Source organism: Pavona decussata, unplaced genomic scaffold, assembly GCF_977016875.1.
Source record: "Pavona decussata unplaced genomic scaffold, jaPavDecu1.1 SCAFFOLD_114, whole genome shotgun sequence".
In the NCBI taxonomy this organism is placed as follows: domain Eukaryota; kingdom Metazoa; phylum Cnidaria; class Anthozoa; order Scleractinia; family Agariciidae; genus Pavona; species Pavona decussata.
In genome coordinates, this window is record NW_028145528.1 from 5,255,520 (window position 1) to 5,267,902 (window position 12,383).

The 12,383-nt window shown below is 38.6% G+C and overlaps 1 pseudogene; it reads left to right on the forward strand.

Annotated features, from left to right (window-relative positions):
• Positions 1-1,091: 1,091 nt before the first annotated feature.
• Positions 1,092-2,225, forward strand: LOC146470383 (putative serine/threonine-protein kinase DDB_G0267514; annotated as a pseudogene).
• Positions 2,226-12,383: the final 10,158 nt, after the last annotated feature.

Sequence of the window (12,383 nt, forward strand, 5' to 3'; positions counted from 1 at the left end):
CCGCTGAGACTGTCACCTTGACGCGGTGGAGGGGTTTCAGTGTCTCTGTGACCCTTAGACCTTACTCTAGACTATAAAAAACCTGTCAGAGAGGTTAAAGGAGAGAGTCCAGACAAAAAACAGTATCCTAACCAACCTCAAGGTGGAATATACCACAAGTTAAACTTTATTTGCTATCATATTAATTGCCAGAGGGTAAAAAATAAGACACAAAAGTCACAGTTAATTTGCCATCGCATTAATCTGCCCTGTGCCCTCTTGGGTAGAATATACCCGAGGGTATCACCTAATTTTTTGTCCTATAAATTTGCCCTGTGCCCTCTTGGGTAGAATATACCCGAGGTATCACTTAATTTTTTTTTCTATTAATCTGCCCTTCCCTCTTGGGTAGAATATACCCGAGGGTATACCTTAATTTTTTGTCCTATTAACCTGCCCTGTGCCCTCTTGGGTAGAATATGCCCGAGGGTATCACTTAATTTTCTTTTTCTATTAATCTGCCCTTCCCTCTTGGGTAGAATATACCCGGAGGCACCACTTAATTTTTTTTTCTATTAATCTGCCCTCCCCTCTTGGATAGATTATACCCGAGGGTAACAGATAATTTGTCGTTGCATTAATTTGCCCTGTGCATTTCGAATCCAAATTGCCATTTCGAAGGCCCAAAACTTAAGCAATCCAATAGCCTCACCTGGCCAATCTGGCTAACATAGTGCAGAGTGTTTTGGCAACAACCAAAAACTTGGAAGGGAGGGAAGGGTCGGGATTACAAAATCAGAGACGCTAAAGATAGACCTTACCAGCATACAGCAAGCACGTGATAGACATGCCTTCGACTAAGCCAATGGCAAGTAAAGTACCATCGGACGCTGGCGATTTACGGAGCGCTCGACTAAACATCAATAGAGGTATTTAGCCCTTTTAAGCCATACAGAAGGAAAGATATAAATGTAACATAGTTCAAGGTCTCGTTTGTGTTACGTAATGTTACAGTACTAAAACGTCATTTGGTTACAAAGGACATTTAATGAAGCTTTTGTTTCTACTAAGGAATTTCAGTTCTTTCCGCTATAGTTTTGGTTCTGCCAGCGATGGAATCCACATCCACTAGTAAGAAGAAGAGGAAACTCAAGCCAGAACAAAAGTTATGCAGCGAGCAAAATGCTTACTACAAAAAGCTTAGAAGAGAGCAAAAGAAAAAGAGAAAGAGAAAGAATAATGTTCCAACAAATCAACCACAGGCCGTAAAGGTTAAGAAGGTGGCAGTGACAGATTTCCTCTCTCATCAGTTAAAAAAAGGAGAAGTCAAAGCTAACGAGATTCTTCCAACAGGAAAAATGGTCTCTGCTGTGTTAAGAGACGCTGGGACGCTTAAGAAAGGCAAAAGTGCGACTACCAGTCAGAGAGCTGAAGTGCAAAGTTCCTCGAAGGTGACCGCTAACACAGATGTGACGGAATTGTCCAATGTAAAACGGATAACGGGGGCAAAATCTATCGGCAGTGGTACCTTTGGTACTTGTTTTCCACGCACGTTTCGTGGCATTCGTGTAGTAATTAAAGAGTACAATGGGAGAATCTGCCAAGACGATGCAAGCCGTGGTTTAAAGTGATCACAGCACGAAGCGAGACATGAAGCACGCGTTTTGAAGCAACTAGGTGACCACCCTGGGATACCTCTGTTATTCAGTGTACGTACGAAAGAGTTTCCGGTTAGCCTTGTGCTAAAATTCCATGGTGACAGCAAGGAGAGCCTTACCATTTATAAAGCGGCCAAAAGAAAGGAAGTCAGCGATAAAACATATTGGAATGGCATTTTTTATGAAATGGCGGACGCTCTAGAACACATTCATCGTTGTGGGTATGTCCACAATGACCTTAAAAGCAACAATGTCGTGCTAGAAAAGCGTGAAGATGAGCGGCTACATCCTGTCATCATTGATTTCGGGAAGAGTGTGGCAGTGAACAAAGCTAAAAGTCCAGTGACCAAACCAAAACATGCCAAGGAACTATACAGAAATTCTTACGTTGCCCCTGAACTTGTGGACGGGACGGGAAAGCCGTCTGTCGCCAGTGATGCTTTTGTGCTAGCCTTCCTTGTGACGACTGTGTATGTGATGCTGAAATTTGACAACTTGAGTATCGTAGTCAAGCAGTCTTTGGCCAAGTCGCCTTCAAATCGTCCACCAGTCTCTGCCATAAAACATGCATTGAGCGTGGAGGATTAGATACTTAAAGACGTGGCTGTAAATTTTCCTGTTGCTTTTATGCTGAAATAGTAAATTTTGTTATTTTTCTGATCGCTACTTCAAATATGACAAAGATAGTTTTTGAGAATCGCAAATTATTTTTAACCGTTGTATAATTTTATCGTTGCTTATGTGTTCAAATGGTTAAAATTTTGTTTTTGTCCTACTCGCTTTATAACATGTATATAGCTAGTTCTGTTTTTCCGCTTAGTCTTGTTTTACGCGACCAGAAAAACTTATACGAATTGTGGTCAATTGTCAATTAGGAATTCACAGTTTGAAAAGTGTATTGCTTTTATGCTGAAATAGTTAATTTTGTTATTATTCTGATCGCTATTTCAAATATGACAAAGATAAAGAATCGCAAATTATTTTTAAACGTATAATTTTATCGTCGCTTATGTGTTCAAATGGTTTAAATTTTGTTTTTGTTCTATTCGCTTTATATCTAGCTAGTTCTGTTTTTCCGCTAAGTCTTGTTTCACGCGACGAGAAAAAAAATTATAAGAATTGTGCTCAATTGTAAATTTAGACTTCACAGCTAGAAAAGTTTATTAACCTTTTTCCACCCAGGATGGTAGAACCGCCTGGAAAAAAATGTTTATCAGTTGTGGGTTATTATAGCACCAGTATTTTAGCCTGAGCTGACTGAATTCCTCATGACAATGGTCAAATGCCGACAGAGCTACGATTTTGCTCGCGCTAGCATTGACTGCCTAATCGAAGGAAATATATGTTTTGCTGCATTCCTTTTTTCTCTCGTCTGTTTATCTGGTTTTAATTTTTATCAGCTGTCAAACATTGTCAATGTAAATGATTTCGGCGATGCACTGGTAACACCTTAGGTGACAAAATACATGATTAGTTTGCCGCTATAAATGTATGCAAATTAGTTTACTGGGAGATTCAATCTCCCAGTAAACTAATTTGCATACGTTTTTTTTGAGACCTAAGCTCCTGATGAATGTTGAAAAGTGTATTCAGTGAGTGCATTTTGCTGAGGCTACCATTTTAGAGGGAGGACAAGATTGTTTTGAAAGCATTTGGACGTTCCAAAGGCTAACAAGGTGCAAAAAAGAACATCATAAACTGGGTTTTGTGGGGTGAGAAATGTTGCCGAGAAATGTAAACAATACTTGGCGTCTGTGTCTGTTTTAAGTAGTAACGCCATCAGCAGTGTTATCCAAGAAAGCATTTTGATATTTTCCTCTACCCTTAGCTAAGGCGGTATGTATTGCACTACAAAATTCTACCTTCATTATTCCCTGCGTTGCTAATAACTGCTCGGCTGCTGTTTGCCAGTTGCCATCACAACCAGCCACACATTCACCTGCGCGCTCTTCTTCTAACAGCTGAATTCGCGTTTTACCTGCGCGGAGATAAAGGGCTTTAGCTTGCGGAAATTCGCAGGCCAGTGAAATAGCCTCATCAACGGCCTTATTTCCCCAATGTGCAATTGAATCGTGGACCATAAAACTGCCATTATTGCGGGAAGTACTTCATTCGAAAGAAAATCGGTGTCCATTGTGTTGTTTATTGTAGGTTTTAGGTGGTGTTCAAGTGTTACGATATCTTGAATGTTGTTTCTAGTCCTTTTGATATGTTTTTAGAATATTCCTTTAAGATAACGTTAGATTTTCTTTGTCGATAATCACTTGCCCTTATCACTTACTGTGAGTATGCCGCATCCAAGAAGGAAAGAAAAATTGGTGAAGGTTTGGCTACAGGAATCGATCTTCTCCCTATGGAAAAGCAAGAAGGTCCTTGCAAAACAGCGAGCAAACAGCGAGTTTGCGGAGTTTCTCCTTCATCGCGAAAGTTCCGTTTCTATTCCGGATGGCATTTTGAGCTCAAGGAAAAGGCGACATCTGGATATCTCACTAGTGGCACCATGTAAGTACATATATCGTTTTCCTTCAGAATTTAGGAATTTGATCTTTTATTACAGCATTAAAACAAGATGATATATTCGATTCGTAGATCGCAGACCTCTATTCCAATCGACTCCAGCGAGAGCCCCAACCAACATGGTGCCCGACTTCACACAGAGCAACTATCTTCCTCTTCAACTTCCAGAAAGTGAGAAGAGTTACAATGAGTTTTGTGTTTGTTTCCGTTTTACTATTTTTGTCAAAGGCCTGTAAGTGTTTGAACTTGATTATTTTTTCTTGCTAGAGAAGAAGCACATATGTTGATGTGACTGGAGTATCGGAATTGGACATAGAGTGTAGGGCTTCAGAACATGCAGCCACCTTCACAAAATGTTAAACAGTGGACGAGCACTTTGCTTCAATGCCCGAAAATCCTTTTGGGTTATTTAGTGCTGATTCTGGGTCTAGCAGCTGTGACAGCGATAATGATTCTCAAGAGTTCTCCAGGTTAGTTGGTTATTGTACCTTTCAATACTTGTAGCCTGCTCATTCAACTGCAGTGAACAGGCTACAAGTGATTTTTTGCATACCAGTGGTTATTTTTCTATCATTTATACACCAATGAAATACCAAGTGAGCTTTTGCGCGGAAACATAATGTCTTTAAACGTGAGAATAACATATTATCTTCACACGTAAAAAGATCACCGCTGCCATGGTTACATAATAATTTGTGCCTTTTGCAATAATTTGGTATTTTATTGGTGTTTATATAATAAACAGAACATTGCATGGCCACTTGGAGATACGGAATTTCTCTTCTGTTTTTTTAACACTCGAAGAGAAAATTTTGTATCTTCACAGGGTCATGTAATATCCTTTATTTATTTCTTATCATTACCCTAACACAAGGGAAAACAAACCACTTTTCTGGCAAAAGTGAACTCCAGATGTTTTTTCCTATTTCTGCCTGCCACGTTGGTGCCCCTCAGAGGGACACCATTATGGGGTCTCCATATTACTAAGCTCTATAACATTGTTCGGAACATTTTGTCAGATAACTCGAGTACAGAATACTGCCCAGACCTGATACTTGGAGAGATTTTTTATTTATTTATAATCTATAACTTGTCAATTTCTTGACTTCATTCATGGAATGGTCTCAATTTTTTTGTTCACTTGCGTGACAGTGAACAGTCAGTGAAAACCGGCAATTGTTATAATTTATTATTTATCTTGCTTTTTTTGTATCATCCTTTTATTGTGATCGTCACAGGAATTGAACACACGTTAATTTGTACAGGTATGAGACCTTCAACTGGAGACCTTGTTATTATCATTATTGTTATTATTTTTATTTGGCTTTCAGACTTACTGTCATTTTAAACCAAAGTGACAACTCAGATGAACCAGATTCTGGTGAGGATATTAATGGTTTTTCAGAAAGTTCAGAGGTTCTTGACACTGGTGATGATGATGAAACTGCATCAACTGTCGAGAGAGTGATATTTGAAACATGCATACATGTACATGCACATTATATGGTTCAAACAATATTTCATGTCATTTTCATCATGGATGATAACCTTCTTAATTGTTTTAAGTAAATATTGTGGCTGTGTTTTATATTTAGTTTAAAAGTTTTCAAACCTGTCTTAAACCTCATATTCCTCCTATGAAGTCATTTCGTAGTTTTTGTAACACTAGCTTGTATGTTGCATTTATCTGAAAATTTTATACTTTAAATCTCTTGAATTTCACGTTTTTGAGTAAGACAATAATTGATATCCTTGGCGATGTTATTTAAGTTTATGTATTTTTTTTCTTCAGGTTGAATTTAAATGGAACGACCTTAACGGCAAGCTCAGTTCCTCTCCATGATGATGATTACTCCATTACAGGTCACAATTCAGTTGCACATGTGAGCATTGGTGAAGAGTTGGTTTCTCCTGTGGAGGTTTCCCCAAACATTCCTGTGGATAAAGCTCAAACCACAGATAAAAGCATATCAGACCCTATTCTTGTCCCTGAAAGCAGTGCAGAAAGTGATGAACCTTCTGCTTCGTCTGAACCTTCCACCAGTGGAGCCACTGCAGATCTCGAAGCAAAGCTCCAGCGTGCCTTTGATGGTTTGTTAGGGGGGGGGGGGGGGGGGGAGTCTTCAAGCTCATTTGAAGAGATGGCTCAGAAAGAAAAGGTCATTGTGACAGTTGATAAGCTTTCGCCATTGTTTAGTGGCCCATGTGATGCCAAGGACTGTGGTAGGCAAAAGGAAGTGTGGCACAAGTGCCAAGGAGGGGTGTTACCATAGGATGGAGCTGTGGTGGAGGTCATGGGGATCTCTGGGAGTCCTCAGACGTGCTGATTAAAAAAGAAAAGGGACCAAAAGTGTATGTTAACACAGTAGTCTTTGCAGCGTCTAATCTTTTGACAGGCAACAATTATAGTAAAGTGGCCTTGCTTACCAAATGTTTAAATCTGGGTGTTATTTCTAATGCAACTTTTGACAGAATTCAAAGGTTATATGCTATTCCTGCTGTGCGAGAATTTTGGTGTGACAATTGGTAATTTTGGTAATTCATGATGTAATGAAAGATGACAAAGTGGTCTTGTCAGGGGATGGGAGAAATGACTCCCCAGGATTTTGTGTCCAGTATTGTGTATTCCCTAATGGAAGCAATGACAAAAGTTATTGTGGACATAGAAGTGAAGGATAAAAGGGAAACAGGTGGCGCATCAACAACGATGGTGGTTGTGGCACTAAAGACACTCCTTGAGCGCCTCATCGAAACCATGGAAATTGGTGAAATAACTACAGATGCCTCCACCTCAGTAATGGCAATGGTGAAGAAATTGAAGGGTAGGCCATTTTCATTACATTTTATTTCACTATCGAGGGAACTAGTCAGTCACAATATTCAAGTGGACTTCGATGCATATATATGCAATATGATTTTCCAATGTAATGTGTTCCTGTGTTGCAATCAGGTCGGACTGTTGATAATGATATGTTGCTGTAATTTCTATAACAAGGCTGTGTCATCCAATCTCTAAATGTCTTCTTTTTTTTGTTGGGGTATTATTATTGTACAGCTCCCTGTTGCATCAAAGCATAAATACTTTGGGTTTCAAACATAACAGGGTTGATAAGCAAACGTTTTATAATTTTTTTGTAATTTATTTGTTTTATTTTTTTACAATCACCTTTTTGTATTTTTTTATAATCTAACAGCAATGACTGTGTGTATACAGGCCAACCCAGAAAATAGATAGGAGTACATTCATGAATGGTTTGTTTGTTTGTTGTTTAATAAATAAATGTGTTGTTCTGTTTTTGTTAAAGATAAATATCCAGCATTAGTGGGATTGAAACATCCACTGGATGTGTGGCATAAATCTTGCAAGTTGACAAAGGCTCTCACTGAGGTAACTCACTAATGTTGATGTTTGTTCAATCTCGCCTTTTGGTACTTTCTTAGCTATAATGGCATTATGAGAGAAGTCGACAGACAGTCATGGTGTTACTGTGCCAGGGTTGGTGTAGTAACTGATATTTTTTGTTTTCCAAGATCATGAATTAACATAATGAAATAAGCTCTCTTTGTGTTACTTTGCTGCAGGCATCCAAAGTGAAGAATTGTGAGGACATTGGCCAGTGGATAGAACCCATCAGAAATCACTTCTGGCATTGCTGTCAATCTTGTGATAAAGATGAGGAAAAGCTGAAGGTGGGTGTTTTTTTGGGAAAAGTAAATGCGTAGATTACATGGCTCTCATACAACTTTCATTTCTAAATGGTAACAATGGTGGAACGACACACAGTTACATAAAGTTTAAAATAAAGACTAAGAGAAATCTAAATGGCAAAATTCCACTTTCTTAGTACTGCTGACCAGAATAAAGGCAGGCTCTGGGATAAAATGGCAAAGTTTTTTTTTTTTTTACAAATAAGCCATTCACATACAACCCCTTGTGGTCCACTATTATCATGCCCTTTTAGAAAGACTTCCTCCTTGAACAGATTTTGACTTACAATAATTTTATAATTGAATTTTGTGTATTATGATGTAATGTCTGCCATTGCTTGTATTGACTAATTTTTTTCCTCAAAATTTCTTTAATTGGTATGTAAAGAGCAAATGGCTTGGAGTGGTTCATCATGTCACTGGAGAGCAAGAGTGGGTAGATGGACAGTGCTCACACGGCCCTTTAACACCCTCTGAGGATGGCAAGACATATCTCGCAAAAGGTTTAAAATCTGCCGAGGCAGTAAAAAAAATTGTGTTCGACAAGAAGTGGGTCAAGTCACTTGTTCATTATGTAAATTTCCGGTAAATCTACTATTTGTTTGCAAAAAAGTTTTTATGTGACAATATGGAGCCACCTTTTAATTAATGATAATTATGTTGTGGTGCACATAGTGTATTGAGAGGTTGAAATAATGGAAATGAGGCAGAAGTAATTTAAACCCCAGATATTGACAATCAATGGTGAATAATGGATAGCACATTTTTTATTTCATTGACACAAAATTCTGATCTTTTGATGATTGACAGTATTTGAATGACAGATTTGAATGAATTTATTTTAAAATCTCTTCTTGTTAATTTAGGTATAGTAATTTTTTGTTTATGAACACTCGGTTGCTATGTGATTATAACTTCACGTTTCATTTGTAGTGAAGTGTATTACTTTGAGTTTGGAAAAGTTTGATTGTCATTATTGTACATGAAATGCACTTTCAAACTCAACATTTATACTTTTATTTTGATAATTATCTGGACAGGATAGTTGAAAGCACTATTGTGCCATGTAATAATTTATGGGATCAGTGATATTAAATTTAAATTGTCCTTGTATTTGTATATATTAAATTTGTTTATGACTGCTTTACAGACACACCAGTGACTTGGAGAATTTTAACTCGATGATGACGAAGTATGCGCCAAAGAGAAATGCATTTGAGTAAGTAAATTGATTCAGAACAACCATGCCTTTATTTACATGTAACCATACAATATTTTAATGAAAACCATCCAGATGTTATGTATAGATCCCAATTAGTAGAGATTCTACCCCTTGGTTTCTTTTTAATACTACATTATTATATTTAGACTTGTGCTCACAGTGATATGCTACCCATATTTTCTGACGCAGGACTTTCTAAAACCGCTGGCACTTATAAGAATTCCAAAAACATGTTCGACTTTGTTATTTTTATTCAACAGGTACCTAGTGTTTGTGGCAAAGGGTGACTCTGGCAGCAATAGACCATAACATGCATGTGTTTCGACCTCATGCAAAAATGACCGATGGAAAATTTAAGTACGCCAGAAAGTACAGTAAACGGACCAAGAAATGGCATGCTGAGCCGGTGAAATCAGACAAAGAATACAAGTACTTGCCATTCCTCCTATGAAGTGTATTAAGGCGTTGTCATGATGACCCAGGATCTGTGCGACTGGTTGTTCCAAAGCCTGCCAACCACCCCAAGCCTTTGGTACCAACTATTGCAATGAAACAACCAACGGCAACTAAGGAACTAGTGAAATTTAGACTGGCCAGATATGGGCCAAAAAAGGACATGTCCACTAAATTGTAGACTATATTGTAGGCTTTTTTTTATTGAAATAGTCTGTCAGCAAAGCAATGGTTCTACAAGTCATTCAACTGTAGAAGAATATGAAGTACTTGGCAAAATTATTTATATACAATTCAGCAAAACAAGTTTATGAGCAAATTGAATGTATTTTCCTCAGTAACTAGCATTCTATAATGCACAGTTTTTACTTTACCTTAGTACCTCTGGGGAGGTACATGTATGTTTTATTAAATGCATTGATTTCAAGTTTCAACAGCTATTGTATACATTTTTCTATATTACCTAATTGCTGGGACTTGACATGGTCACAGGGTAGAAAATTAGCCATGCCAGGCCTGAGTGGGACATCCAACACAAAGAAGCATGAAACTTGACTGCTGCAAGGTGCTTTATAATAATAATAACAATATTTTAATTAGACTTTGCTTTGTTCTAATGTACAGTATGGCTGACTTTGTGTTATGCAACTGGGTTGAGCATAGAACCTATTTGTTATCCTTTGTGGAATGTGTGTGTGTGTGTGTGTGTGTGGGGGGGGGGGGGGGGTTAGCAAGTATGTTAACTCAAGTTTACCTAGGTGAGTAATTCTATGACTGTAAATGTAAATACAGTCGACTCTCTCATGGCGACCACTTCTCGTAAGCGACCACCTCCCATAAGTAAATACTGTTTCAAGTGCTCTCTGTCTTATTTTGTTGATCCTTCCCGTAAGTCACCACCTCCCGTAATTATCCACTTTGTCGTGCCCCAAGGGTGGTTGCTTACAAGAGAGTTTACTGTAGTTTCTTCTCTACTTGCATAGCTAATTTGGCTAGTCAAGATGGTTAGATAATATAAGTTGAATGGGGAATCAATAACCAAGGTCCAATCAATAAGAATTTTACCCATGTCCAATTTTTAATCTGATGGCCAACAATCTCTTTCAGGTACAAAAACCTTATATGTGCCAATAAAGTTGTCGTTTTTCTGTGGTGCATGTCTAAGAAAGAAGTGTTCACCACAAAAGTGAACTAATTCTTATGAAACTTGACTTACAACTACCTTAAATTCACAACAAAACCAAAGCAATTTTTGGAAGTAGAGAAAGAAAATACTGTATACTGTAGCGAAAGCCGTACCCCAACAAGGAGCTAATTATGAGTTGCTAAATGCCCCGGAGGAAATGGCAAGTTTCAACTTGAATGTACATCTAACAAGGTCGGAAACCCATGCAGTTTTTGCCACTCTGATCATTCGAACTACACAGGATGGGCAAACCCGCCTATTACCCTTCCCTAACCTCCCATACCGCCATAGAATATATTGACGATATGCCGCCTTTCGGTAGCTGTTCGTGGTACCGTCTAGATCATCCGCTCTCATGTCGCATCTAGCCTTGATAGCAACCTCGAGAACATTTCTGTCCAAGCACAAGTTTTGAAATAGTTGGTAAGATGTTCTGCAATTGCAGAGAGTGCAGCATTTCTGTTCATGTGGGTTTTCCATTGGAATGCAGTTGCAGCAAACGCACCACTCAGGTAGATCTTCCCCAGGTGATGGATCATCTGGATCGGGGTCATCGAAATTCTTTGCAATATTCCTGGTGTAGTTTAAACTGCCTCTTCCATTAGAAAGCAACTCAATGAGAAGTTTTTCCATTAGCGCAGTTGACAGACTGCCAACAAACGTCTACAAAGAAAAAAAAACAAATGAATACAGTAATAATTATTATGAAAGAAATCAAGCATTTACTTAGTTGCGTCAATTGGCACGTTAATTACCTTGATTTCCTCCTCCGACTGCTGAATGTTTGCTCTGTGGCAGTCAAATGCACTAGATGGTAAATTTTGTGCATTCTCGTGTTCCATGGCCTCGTTCTTTCCATTCTTGCACTGTAGCTTTTCCTTTCCACATCCACAGCGCGAAGAACATTTCTTATCAGCATTTCCACAAGGACAGCCTGCACTTTGCGCCGTTTTCTTTCTACTGCAAGTCGTTTTACACGAGCAGCACTGCGGATTGAGAGGCAGGTATTATACTCTGGTAAACGTAAGATTAATTCTAATTCCTTTTATAGATACAGCAAATCGGTCAAGAAGTAAAATATTTTCTCACCACTTCAGTATCAACACGTGCTTCGGCTTCCTCGACAATTTCTTGTTTTTTAGGCGATTCGTTCTCAGCAACTATGGAACCGTACCGGTTGAAGCTAACATGGCCATCTCTTGGTAACAGATCATTGATGTCCATGGAACTCTCCAATTCAGATACCATTTCTTCCTCAAGGTCAGAGGCCATGCTATTCTCTTGGCATTTACCTTCGCGCGATCGCACCTATAGACAAAGCCCGCAGTGGTTCGTTCTGGTCACTGCTCGCATTTCATAATAAACAATGCGCGGTGCAACACGGTAAGTGATAAAGGGTCTTTAAGACCAGATCGTTAAGGTGTAGCCGTTTCCCGTTAAACCTCATTCCCTTCTCAAAAACGTTTCGTGGTTTATCCCATTGCTCAACTATTAAGAAATGGCTTTCTATGGCTCTCTATTTTGAAAATGACAAAAACCTCAGTACCATACCAAAAAGTCGCTGTTCATTGAGGGGACCTTTTGAATAAGGGCAAGAGGCTGAAGTGAATTGGAGAAGTCAGAATGGTGGAAAGCAGAAATATATTGCATCATATTGAAG